This window comes from Globicephala melas, chromosome 10 (assembly GCF_963455315.2).
Source record: "Globicephala melas chromosome 10, mGloMel1.2, whole genome shotgun sequence".
In the NCBI taxonomy this organism is placed as follows: domain Eukaryota; kingdom Metazoa; phylum Chordata; class Mammalia; order Artiodactyla; family Delphinidae; genus Globicephala; species Globicephala melas.
In genome coordinates, this window is record NC_083323.1 from 22,282,711 (window position 1) to 22,294,896 (window position 12,186).

Here is a 12,186-nt window from a genome sequence, read left to right on the forward strand (position 1 = left end):
CTTCCTATCCTAAGATTCAGTTATTCCAACCCAAAATTATTATTTTAATATAATTAATGTTAATATAATTGTTATATTAATATTAATATAATCCGTATAATGATATAATTAATCTTTAAATAAACTAGTATTAAAATAATGATTTTAATATGTATTATGTAATTCTTTCTCCCTTTGTCCCTCTAGTATATTTCAGTACTCCTAAGGTACATTACTACAGAATTAGCATAATGACATACCTAATCACCAAATGATAGGCTGTCTTCCCCTCCACAAAATCCTGTGGGGGGAAGAAACTTTATTATGAGTCTACTGTACAAAAAGTTACTGTCCACTCTCAGGTGCGTGGGCGCTTCTTCACCTACACAGCTGATGAGCACACCAGAAGGTGCTATGGGAATGAGCTTTGTTATTTAGTTCAATTGATAAGTTGGAGTAGCCTCTTGATTCTGAAGGCTTATGAATTAATACTAGAGTGAACTTAATTCTTTGGTTAAATAATTATCGTGCTCCAGGTATTATGGTAGATTTTTTTACATGGGTGCACACATTTAATCCTTAAACAACATCCTTAAAGAACAATTATCCCTATTTTACAGATGCAGGAACTGAGGTGCACCAAGGTTAGCAACTTGCTTAGAGCCTACAACTAGTAAATTATAGAGCCAGACTTGAACTCAGGTAGGAGCCCACAGCCTTCTTCTGTACATTATACTACCTCCTTAAGGTCTCCAATTACGAGTCTCCACTATGCTGTAAACCATATTTTTCTGAACAAAAAATCAGATCTCATGGTCTGACTCATTTAAAGGGAGCTGTCCTGGGAAAGCGGGAATGTACAGCCACTTAGTGAAAGAGACGCCCACATCAGATTACTGCAGCATTGTCTTCTCATAGCTAACTTTGAAAGTTGCTGCCAGTGTTGTACACAGCTGTTTGGTTGGCTAAAGGTGTTGTTAGAAGGATGAGGTACTTAACACCTGTGCTGTGCGGCTGAGACAGATTCTCAGGGGCTGCTTGTAAGCAAAGTCTGCAAGCGAATGTCTTAGCTATGGCTCAGTGGAGCTGTATGCGGCTCAGGCCTTGAATGTAGTTAGCATCCAAAAGAAGTCCCTAGGTCTAATTCAGAAGACTGAGGCAGAACATTCCTGGCAGATGGGCTTCAGTGTTTACATTCATTCCCCCTGGATTCCAAGCCTGCTTGCCTTCAGGAAAAAGTGTAAAAGTCTCCTCTGCTCTGGGTTGTTAGCTTGGTAGTTAGATCTGTAAATATGCCCATGGTTAATAGGTAGTCTATAAGTTGTTTTAAATTTACTATCCAAATAAAGGAATTTTTCCACAGCAAAAGTATGATCATGCAATAAAAATAATAAAATCTATGAGCATTGGAAGTCGGCCTATGCCTTACATGTCTCATTAATGACAAGCGAGCGCTGAGTATAAGGGAGAGCCACGTTGCTTCTACAGTGGACACACACCGCCAACAGCTACGCATGCCCAAACACCACTCAGAGCCTTCCCTAACGCTTACCTCTTGTGGAACTCCTTGATTTTGTCGCTTTGCCGTTACACAGAATCTTTCTCTCTGACTCACGTGCCATGCCCTCTGTCTATACATACCAATTTTTTTTTTTTTTACAAAATTTAAAGTCCCACTTTCCACATATTAGAAGGTAAAATTCCACAATATCATGATTATAAATCCATATTCATAGTGCTCCTATCTCTACAATAGCTTAGTTCTGAAATATCTTTCTGTTAGAAACTTGTTCACGTGGTTAAAAAGATTTATTTGGGAGTGAGGTTTCCTGAAACTTTTCTATCCTAGCCAGCGGGCCATGTATCATCACACGGTGTGAAATGGAAAATGTGGGCTGTCCAGAGTTCTGACCTCAAACCTTCTCTTTCATAATTATACACGTGGTTCTAGTTGATGACAGTTCCACTCCCAGGCCCTCCAACTACCAGGAATTAGCTGATAGCAAATCATATTTCTTGCCCTCACCTCTCTCCTCAGCTCCAGATTTATATTCTGTCTGCTTTCTGCATGTGTCTATTTGGAAAGCAACTAAAATTCAACGTCTCAAACTTTCTTTCAAGTGTTCAGTAAATATTCGCCTAATGCCTATCTGGGGTCAAGAGCTGAACATAAATTATCACATAAGCAAGGTCCTTGATCACATGCAGTCTTATGAGAATATCCATAACTAAACAAATAATTACCAAAAAAAAAAGATAAATGCTATATTAGAAGAAGCAAAGTTACTATGAGAAAAAAAGAATTTTGTCTAGGCCAGTGCAGGACAAGGGATGTATTCAAATTTTCCTGGGGTAAGTTACATGTTAGTTGAAATCCATAAGGATTTCCAAAAGGAGTTACCCAGAGAAAGAGTTCCACAAAATTAGAGTCCATCTCTACTTTATCTTCCTATCCCTGAGCACCCAGCTCAGTGTTTGAGATCATAGGCATTCAGTGAATCTTGGCATAATGAGAAGTATTTTTATCTCACTACCATTTTAAAAAATCACTAGTATGGTATAAAGGATCACAGGACAGCTCTCTCTAGCAAATACACACACAAATACACAATTTAAAACATGTTCATTGGTAAGATTGATTCTAAGTTACCAGAGCTTTAATAAAAAGTCAAAAGGTTCTCAGTCTCTCTCTCCTCTTCATCACCTTTTAATCCTATTTACATCTGAGACAGCCTTCCTGGACTTGGTTTACTGAGCTGAGGTATTTCCAGCTTTACGTTTTGTACGCTTGGAATCATAACTCTGAAGGATAGAGGCAGCTTCTATTTAAGTAGGTTTGTACCATGCCTGCTTTTTTCATGGTATTTTTAAGGTATTTTTCCCTTTGCTTAAAAATGTTCAAAACAATATAAGGGTAAGGAATTAAGAGGTACAAACAATCAGGTATAAAATAAGCTACAAGGATATATTGTACAATCTGGGGAATATAGCCAATATAATAGCTACAAATAACCTTTATAACCTTTAAAAATTGTGACTCACTGTATTGTACACCTGTAACTTACATAATATTGTACATCACTGTACTTCAATAAAAAATAAAATTAAAAAATGCTCAAAACAAACTAAAACCTGTAAAATATAATAATGTAGAATACTAAGATAAGCTAACATTGAGACAAGAAAGATCTTTGGCTTTAATATTCTTAAATATAAGAATATTTCTTCCTCCAGGAATCTCAAAGCAGTTCTGTTAAGTATATAATTCTAGTTGGCTTAAGACCAACAGTCAGAGATGAATCTATTACATCATGGAATCCCATGATTGAAGATCAGTTTTCTTCATAGTTTCAGGTGCTAAATCTATATAGGTCAATCAAAAAAGGAATGCCTGCCTTTTTGTTCATTGTCTTCCTAACCCAAGAAACCGTCCTCATACTAGATTTGCATGATTCCTCCACATAGCTCCGGATGGAATGATCAACCCTGTTGGCCTTTTCCCTTGTTTTTCTGGAAATTTTACTCAAACATTAAATCCCTTCCTGGTTGGGATTACTAACATTGAAGGTAATAGGTATCTATCCCTATTCTATCTCAGAATTCTAAGACATTTTTATCAGAGTGCATATCCCAATGCTGTGAATGTGAGAGGTGTTGAATAAATGTTTTTAAACAAAAACATTTTAGCTAACATTTTTGGAGTGCTTTTTATGTGCCAGATACTATAGTTAATTCTTTACAACATGTATAAGTGAGGGTTCAATCAGAGAAGCAGAACCAGTGGGAGGTGTATACTAAGAGATTTATTGCAAGGACTTGACCCATGTGATTGTGAGGACTGGCTAGGCAAGTCTGAAATCTGTAGGGCAGGCTCTCAGGAAGGGCAGGCTTAAACTCTTTGGCAGGGGCTGAAACTGCCGTTCACAGATGGAGTTTCCTTTTCTTTGGGGAAACCTCAGTTCTGCTCTTAAGGCCTTTCAACTGATTGAACCTGATTATCCAGGATAACCTCCCTTAGATAAAGTCAACTGATTCCGGACTTTACTCACATCTACACAATACCTTTACAGCAACACCGAGATTAGTGTTTGATTAAGTAACTGGGGACTATAACCTAGCCAAATTGGCACATCAGAAAGACCACCCTACACGGGTAATCTCACTTCCTCCTGACCACAACTCTGTGAAGTCATTTCCTTTATTATCATATTCATTTTGCAAAGTGGAGAAGTGAAGCTGGAAAAAGTTAAGTAACTTACTCAAGATCACAAAACTACCAAGTGGAATAGCCATTACTTGAACCCACTGTCCTGTTTCCAAAGCCGGGAGCTTAACTATTTGCATAGTACTACCTCCAAACCAATGAATAAATCATTTATAATTCTATTCCTCTAAATCTGTACAGAGGACTCAAATCAGTGTTTTATGTATCTGTTTGAAATGCTACCACCATCTTTAGACTTTCTGAGACTAGACTATTCAACATGGCCTTCTGGATAATTTTTTAAACGCAAATTGGAGAATCCCAAATGTTAGTCCTTTCTGATATAAAATTGCTACTCTTAAATAAGAAGTTTATGTCAGAAGGGTTGCAATCCTGATGACCTGTAATGGAATGAATGCTTTACATTTCGCTGGAGCTATAGGGAGTTTGGGCATTTGCACTATAAGTCTTTTCTAAATTGTCTCATTTTTCAAGAAACAATGTATTACTTAATATAACCAGAGTACTAAAGATCAGTAGATACCCTCCAAGTAAAAGAACACAAGATTATATATCATTTGTATTTTAAATAACATAAATTGGAACTTGACTGATTTTTAGCAAAAAATAACTGAAGGAAAAAATAATTCTGACATTGAATATCCTGGAGAACCATAGTATCATGGTTAAGTGTCTGAACAAATGGCAAAAATTCATGGTTTTGCTCTGCTTCTAGTTAGGTTAGGTCATTGGGCAAGTGAATTAACCATTCTAAGTATCAATTTCCTTTTCTACAATATGAGAGAGTTTTAGAAGGTGATCTCTTACACCCTTTATGCTATCCTAGAACATAAAAATGTCTAAAATTTCAGCTATAAGTAGGCCAGAGAGTAAAAAGTCATTCTTCTGTGAATTATGCAATGTTTTGACTCCAACCAGTAGGAGATTATACTGAAAAGAACTTTACATTTTAATATGCATACCTGGAGGTCATCACCAAATTTCATTATTGCCATACTGAAGTTAATTTCCAGGACTACAGTGTTTCATATGTGAGCTGATTGTGCTGCATGGAGCATAATGTCCAGCCGCTCTGGACAGCAGCTTTCCCTCCCAGTTCCCTCAAGAAGAGTTTTCATTAGTCAGGCACAAATGCTGACAGGGAATTAGATTTCCATCATTCTCTAAAGGTGTTTCAGACACAAAATGGCCTACAGCCCCAAATTATTCTATAGTACAGAGGCTTCGACACAATACAAAAATGCTAGCATAACTCCTTTCTAAAGAGCCTGCAGTTCATCACTAATAAATGACATCTCTGATAGCCCAATATTGTTACCAGAGAACAATATCGAAAGAGAATGATGCTTTCTTTGGGAAGGCATTCTTTGGTTATTGGGAAATGTCATTCTTTGGTTATTTCCAAGATTGGGAAACTAAGAAAACACCTATTCCACCTCAAGTCACATGTGTTTCAGTTGCAGAGTGAGAAATAGAACTGAATGGCCTGACTTCCCAACCCATCAGAAGTTTGCTGATCTCAGAAAACAGACATCCGAACATGCCCCAGGCAAGAAGGCAGGTCATGTTCAGTCAGGAGTACACCAGTCAAGAAGGCAGCTCATGCCCAACCTGTTTCGCTTTCTATAGGTGTAAGACAGAAAATCAAAAAGCTTTATGAACCCCTTATGGAAATGAGAAATAGTTTCCATATGGCTAAGGGCTCACACTCTGGAGGTTGACAGGCATGAGTTTATATCCTAGCCCCATCCTTTGCTAGCGGGGTGGCTTCAGATACTGTTGCCCTGAATTTCACCAAAGCAGACAATGACAGTAGACAAAACGGTGGACATTCAGTATTTCTTGCTTAAGAAAGTGGATGTTGTCCCATAACTGATAGTTGCACATCTCTCTAAACCTTTTTTTATCTGTAAAGCGAGAATAATAATAAAACCCACCTCATAGGGCTGTGAGAATTAAATGAGATAATTCACAGATGTCTGGCAAATAAGTGCTCAGTAAACGTTACCTATTATTTTAAAAATCGATTAACATTTCTATTTCAGTGTCTGATGTTTTGCAGTTGATCAAAATCGTTGTTCTTTGGTTTTGAGACAATAAACGCGTATTCAAAAAGTTTAGAAAGAAAATGTGCCCAGAACAACAGGTTGATTATAAGAACCGTTTGGAGTTCATCATGTCATACATTTCCTTAAGTACTTTTATGTAAAGTTTCTTCATTGCAACCTATTTTTCACAAACTGGGTGCTGTTACCTTGTGTTCAAACGTTGGTTATCCTCTGTGGGAATCTGTGGTTCGTATCCCAGATTAAGTGGGCAACTCACGCTTTTGGATGGAACGCTGAAACAACGAGGAACTGAAGTGTGTGGGTTGCCAGATATGTTTATTTGTATGTTATGGTATTAAGCAGTGTGTAAGCCACATACTATTTTTATTTATTTATGGCAAGGAAACACTATTGGCATTAAAAACATATATCCAGGAGGGGTTTCCCTGGTGGCGCAGTGGTTGAGAGTCCGCCTGCCGATGGACACGGGTTCGTGCCCCGGTCCAGGAAGATCCCACATGCCGCGGAGCGGCTGGGCCCGTGAGCCATGGCCGCTGAGCCTGCGCGTCCGGAGCCTGTGCTCCGCAACGGGGGAGGCCACAACATTGAGAGGCCCGCGTACCGAAAAAAAAAAAAGGAGAAAGGCCTTGTCATTTAAGGTCAGATGTATTACACTTCATTTAATTGGCATAATTTTGAAGAGAAACCTTTGCCCAAGTTAGTTTCTACAACTGTTGGTAGCAGTACAATGATAACTTCTGTGGGAACTGGGGGTGGGGGGAGAGGTGTTTGAATCGTATCAAAATCTTACTCAGAATCTTAACCGCGACCCTCCAAGTCTGCTGGGGGCCGATCACTGCCCTCAGAGAACAGCTGGAACGCTAGTGGCTCCGGGTGGTGCCACCACCAGTCACCCAAGTTGAGGAATGCTGTGGCTTCTCCTGCGTCGTGAACTCGAAGCAGCTTGGTTAGTGGGAGGAAACTCGAGGTGGCCTCGGGGACAGAGCAGAACCTGCCTTCTCCCCATCTTCCTCTTCCTGTGCCCAGCGGCGGCCACGGCGGCAGTGGCGGCAGCCGCCACTGCCGCTGCCGCCGCCGAGCTGGTCACCTGGGCGCCGGCGGAGCTGCCTGGCTGCTGCCTTGGCGGCGGCCTCTCGGAGGGCGAGGAGGGGGCGGCGAAGAGCGAGATATCCATAGTAACACAGGATGCGCCGGGCGCCGAGCGGGACCTAGTGCGGGAGGAGGAAGCCCCCGCGCGCCGGCAGCCCGCGGCGCTAGGCGCCCTGCAGCCCCCGCGCGCCGTGCCCGAGCCCGCGTCGCTCTCGCACTTCGGGTCCGACTGACTGGTAAGCCCTCCCGGGAACTAAGCCAACGCCTCCCACCCGCCCCGGCCACCCACCCCCGGGAGGCAACCGCAGAACAATAGAGAGCGCAGCCGGCCGCCCTGAAGACCGCGCTCGGGGGAGGACGCGCCGCCGCCGCGGACGCCGCCGCCTCCCGGGCTGGCGCGCGCCGCGTGGGGCCGGGCGCGTGCGAGGGCGCGCGGCGGGGTGGGGGGCGCCGCGGGGGGCGCGCACGCGGGCCCGGGGACCTCGCCGGGAGAGCCCGGCGCTCGGCGCGGCGCGGCCAGGCTCGGCGCCTCTCCGCCCCGTTCCTCGGCGCGCTCGCCCTCGCCTCGCGGCTCGCATTCGCTGGGGTGCCCAGAAAGATGCTCAGAGGCAACGGCTAGGGGAGCAGAGGTTCCTGCCACATGTCCGCGTCCTCGGGGGCCAGAGCCCGCCAGCCCTCGCGGATCCCGGCTCGCAGCCAGCCCGCGACCGCTGCCGTCGCTAGTGCCGAGGGGCTCGGGTGAGTAGCGGCGTGACTGCGGGCGGCGTGGGGTACGGCTACCCCGTCCACGGCCCCAGCTTTCCAAGATGCGGTTGCGGGAGAAAAAAAGGAAGCCGGGTCGGAGATCCGGAAAGGCTGCGTTAAGGGTTGCCGGGGCATTTGTTGCAGCCAGGCTGGCGGTCTCCACTGTGTGGGCCTGTTTTTGGTTTTTTTTTTTTTTTTTTTGGTTTTTTTTCCCCCTCAAAAAACATGGTTTGGTTATTGCTTTTCTCTTTCGGGTTGGGCGCATTTTCCCTTTCCTTTCCTCATCTTCGGGGTTGCAAGGAGTTTGAAGCGGTAAATTGCCGGATATCTTTCCAAATGGTTTGACTTTCACGAGTAGATATTTTCCAAAGGTCATTTGTCTTCAGTATTAAAAAGCCACACCAATCCATGTAATTTCCAGGTGCGCTTTGAATCACTTTTGAGGAGTAGCTGGAAAACCAGACCCTGGAAGGGTTGCTGTTGAGCGTGCCCTCTCTCCTCGTATTTTTTATACATTATTAATCGGAGGGGAAAGTGGGCTTGGACTTAACCACTCTACGCCTTGGCGAACTGTATTAGAGCAGCAAAGACTGCAATTTGCTGCTTTCGTGAAGGTCGGATCAACATTTCCATTGAAATCCCAATTTCGGTGGTTGCAACTTGGGTGTAATTTTACTCCAGGCTAAAACTTGCCAAAGGCAAACAAGATGTTGTTTTTATAAGGATGCTGCCACCGCCGCGGTTTGGGGGTTTTTGTCGTTGCTGCTTCCCTCCAAGAAAACCAGCCACCTACAAACATGAGCCCTTAAAACAAATGGGCAGCTCAGGAAGGCTTTACATTTTCAGAGATTGTCCAGGAAGGCTCGTTCTCGCTGCAGTTATCATTTCTCCTCCCTGAGCGACTGAGATGTTAGTTTTAGGAGGCTAAAAATTCAGCCCCCAGGCTGCAGATAAGCACCCAACATATATGGGTAGATCGAAGGCATGTGAGCTTTGGGGTCCTTAACGATTCTTAAACACTTACTAGATTAGGATACTTGCTACTTGGACTCTTGCATGGAAAGGCAACGTGAGGAATTTAGGTACAACGTAAAGACTTTCCTCAACGTTGACACAATTACCAAAGGAGTCTATAAATCTCTCTGGGAGTCTTTACACTAGGGTAGCTTCACGTTGAAGTTTGGAGCCAGTTCTGAGCTTGTTTGGAGCTGGAAGGGAGAGAGAAAAGGAGCTTAGGAAACCTCCCAGAGGTTCCTTCCAAACCTGTGTTCTTTGTACTCAGCAGATGAGCTTGGGCAAGGAGATGCCAGTGGTGTCTGGGTTATTTGAGTCCGTGGTGTCGATGGCTCTGTGACAGAATAGACTATAATGACTGGTGCTGGCGTTGTCCCACTGCAAAGACTTCACAAGTGTGCCATTCTGTCATTCCACCCTGTCAGTCCTGAATAGTGCTTGGTGTGGTTGCAGTGATCCTCCTGGACTCAGATGGAGGAGAAAAGAGTAACTGGTACAAATGAAATTAAAACAGATTCATGCTACCTGGGCGACTTTGTGACGTATTTTAAAAAACATCGTTACAAAGACTTTTTTAACTTCAGAATGCAGGGGGAAATAATAATGTTGGATAAAAGCAGTGACGAGTCAGTGCTCCTTGCTCAAGGATAGGAACTTCCTCCTACAGTTGCTAATTGCCAGAACTTAATTTTACTGCATTAGAGTTACTTTGCTTGAAGCACTTTGGCACTTTTAGTAGAAGTAATATTTTTCTTCTTAATCAGTGACAGTAGAGTGATAATATATCCATGTATTAGGAATGAGCGACTCTGTATCATTACAGTTCCCCAAAGGGGGACCAGAGAAAGAGAACAAAGTATCTCACCTCTACTTGGAGATCAAATCTCCATTAAAATACTTTTGAAATATAGATACAGCATGGTACAATATTTAATAAGATATTTGGGGGTAACTAGTTTTTAACAAAACTTTGTAAGTACATTTATTTGTCAGCAGTTTAAAATTATAATCACTGGACAGTTAGTATCAATCTAAAAGTTTGCAGGTTTAACTAAATTTGTATACATGTATTGAATTCTGATACATTTCTTTTCTGTTAATTTACTGCGTATGGTATAATTGGTCTGAAATGTTAGGGAATGGCTTTCTTTAAAATAGTAATGTTTGTTTAAAGTTACTGTACATATTCTAAATAGAGTAAAAATTAGCAGACATTGTTCAGGAAAGGCATTCCCAATAATCATTTGCGATGTTATTGTCCTCTTTTAAATGTTGGCAAATGTTTACCAGTTTATTATTAACTCATACTCATTGCATCATTCATTGAATGAGGATTTTTGAGCACCATGTGTTTTGAAGCAGGTTTATCCTTTCTCTAAATGGAAAGCAGACATGTTCTTTAAATATTATATTGAAATAAATGTTTCGGCATTATCAGTGTTTATAGCATTGGCAGAGTCTGTATAAACACCGGGTAGAGTTTACTGATGTCCCTAGTTCTAACCAGATGCTAATGTCAACATATGTCACATTAATATCCATCAAGCCAGTTAATGTCCCAGGAAGAATGAACAATTAGCAAAATTAATTAGGAGATCTGCTTGACTGAAGTCATTAATGGTCATCAGTAAAACATTTGTATTACCATAGGCATGTTTGATTTTTATACATTTTGGATTTATAGCAGTAATTCAGATTTAGCATTTACAAGTGCCACTACCAGTAATCAAAGTACAAGGTCTTCCATAAGCCACCAGTAATTAACAGAAGTGTGAACAGAAACCAGATTTATTTATTGGTTACCTATTTTTTTTTCCTTTCATGGACAATAGCCAGTAACAAAGCATAAGTGTTTGCGGTGGAATTTAATGGCAGTGGATATCAGTAAGCCTTGGAAAAAGTGTTGCATGTGTATTTCTTTAAGTGAAAGAGTACATTAGCTGTGATGTCTTTACTCTTGTATTAATATTTGATTTCTTTAAAATGATTGTTTTCAAAGTGCAATGCTGTCAATATATTTAATAATTTGCTTGAGAAAGAACATTTACATGAATGCATTTATCTTCCCACATATCTGTCAATAATGCATTGTTCCAGAAATCTATTTTTATGTAGATGGAATTTTCATGTAAAAATTAGCCTTTCTTATAATTCTAGTGTGATCTGAAAACCATTCTTGTTCATCTGATTTTTGCTTTCTCTCCATGAAATCATGAGACGGTTTTTTTAGAAGTCAAACTATGATTAAGCTGAGTCTTTTTTTTCTTTAAAAAAAACTGTGAGAATAGTTTGTTTAGAAGAAAATTCAAAGTTAATTCCCTTAAAAATTTTATGTTTAGGCAGTATCTCCCGATTCTGGTATTTACAGAGCAAAGACTTACTGGTAGTTTTCTCATATGGGAATAGGAAGGAGTGCAGAGAAGATCAATACAGGATTTGATCTGGAAGAAGCAAAACTGCATGTTCTGATCCCCTCTGTTACTAAATGCTTTATAGTGTGTTTTTAGGTGAATCTCAAAACAGAATTTTTCTATAAATGGCTTTTGTGGATACGTCTCTTTTGGGTTTGGAATTAAGGTAACTAAACTGAAATTACTTACTTCACAAGACTAACCACAAGAACATGCTCTGGAAAATCAATGGCTGCATTGAGATTGTCCAGATACCCATGTTTACCACGTTCCAGCCCCTCTGTCACTATAGACAGCCACCTTTGAAGCATACAGAAATCAGTGGGCAACCCCAGCACAGTCTCAGCACTGCTTGGCCATATGTTTAAGTGGTACTCAGTTCTGTAGGTCTTATAACATTGGTCAGGGCTAGGTTTTGTGACCCTGTGAAAACTAAGACACTTGGCAGGAGAAAATTGTATTTTAAGACTATTTGAGCATCCTGTCATTTGAGCACATTTCAGTTAGAAGAATTTTTTTGTAACTGTAAGTTTTATGGTCTGTTTTTGGTTTCAATTAAGGCTTGAGCGTGACTTGCACATAGTCGTAATTGCAGCAGGTGGTATGTTTTGTGTTGTGTAATGTTCATAAAAGTCTCGTTTCCTGATGTTTAGAA

The 12,186-nt window shown here is 41.4% G+C and overlaps 1 protein-coding gene across 25 annotated transcripts in view; it reads left to right on the forward strand.

Annotated features, from left to right (window-relative positions):
• The window catches only part of ANKS1B (ankyrin repeat and sterile alpha motif domain containing 1B), a 1,162,364-nt gene that overhangs the window by 1,002,111 nt on the left and 148,067 nt on the right, over positions 1 to 12,186 (forward strand). For 2 of the 25 annotated variants that reach the window (XM_060307141.1, XM_060307143.1), the window contains exon 1: positions 7,843 to 8,100. The exons of 22 other annotated variants lie outside the window; for them this stretch is intronic. The gene's annotated coding sequence lies outside the window, so the exon portion shown is untranslated. Of the gene's footprint in view, positions 1 to 7,320; positions 7,599 to 7,842; positions 8,101 to 12,186 lie in introns of those variants that run through there. One more of the 25 variants, XM_060307142.1, reaches the window with a different exon arrangement.